Source organism: Triticum aestivum, chromosome 7A (genome assembly GCF_018294505.1).
Source record: "Triticum aestivum cultivar Chinese Spring chromosome 7A, IWGSC CS RefSeq v2.1, whole genome shotgun sequence".
Taxonomy (NCBI): Eukaryota; Viridiplantae; Streptophyta; class Magnoliopsida; order Poales; family Poaceae; genus Triticum; species Triticum aestivum.
The window spans coordinates 441,308,401-441,309,335 of NC_057812.1; positions in this window are offsets into that span (position 1 = coordinate 441,308,401).

Sequence of the window (935 nt, forward strand, 5' to 3'; positions counted from 1 at the left end):
GGCTTGGATGGCGTCGCTCGTGGGTGCTTGGGAGCCTTCCCGGTCGGCGGAGGAGAAGAAGTCCGAGGACGTTTCGACGACTGCCCAACAGGAGCAGTCGCCCTGCCACGTTCCTGCGCTGGATCATGGGTGAGCTTGGATCGCCCCTCCGGGCGGGAGGGTTCAGCCTCCTCCTCCTCTTCGCTGGAGAAGATGTCGTCGCCTTCCTCTCCCTCACCGTCGGACTCCCACTCGCCCTGGTCGTCCCCGCTCTCGCCTCCGCTCCCCTCACCTTCCTCAGTCGACCCTTGTGCCCCGTTGGGTGTCGAGTACATCTCAGTGGTCGCCTGGAAGACAACAGACAGGACGAAAGTCAATCGACTTACCCAAAGAAGACCAATACAGAAGGCCAGATATCCGACACAAAGACATACCTGGTCCACTTCATATGAGTTGTCGAGTGGAATTACCTTCTGGCTCCTCGGGGGTTGTCTTTGTTCCCCGTGATGCTTGACAGCCACCCCTCCAGCATCTCGTCGGTGACCTCCTCCGGGTGGACCCGAGTGGTGTCGTCAAGCCCAGAATACAGCCACATCGGGTGGTCTCGCGCCTGGAGCGGTTGGATGCGCCTCTGGAGAAAGACCTCTAACAGGTCCATCCCAGTCACCCCCTCACGGACAAGCTCAACCACTCGACCCGCCAATACCTTGACTTGGGCCCTTTCCTCTAGCGTGACTTTTAGAGAGACAGGCTTCTCGGCTCGGTCGAGGGAAAAAGGAGGAAGACCAGTCGACTGTCCGAGGGTCGCCTGGTCCTGGCAGTAGAACCAGGTCGACTGCCAGCCGCGGACCGACTCCGGGAAGGTGATAGAGGGGAAACAACTCTTCCCCCTCGTCTGGATCGCCAGGCCCCCGCACAGCTGGATCACTTGCGTCTTCTCATCACTCGACTTGGCC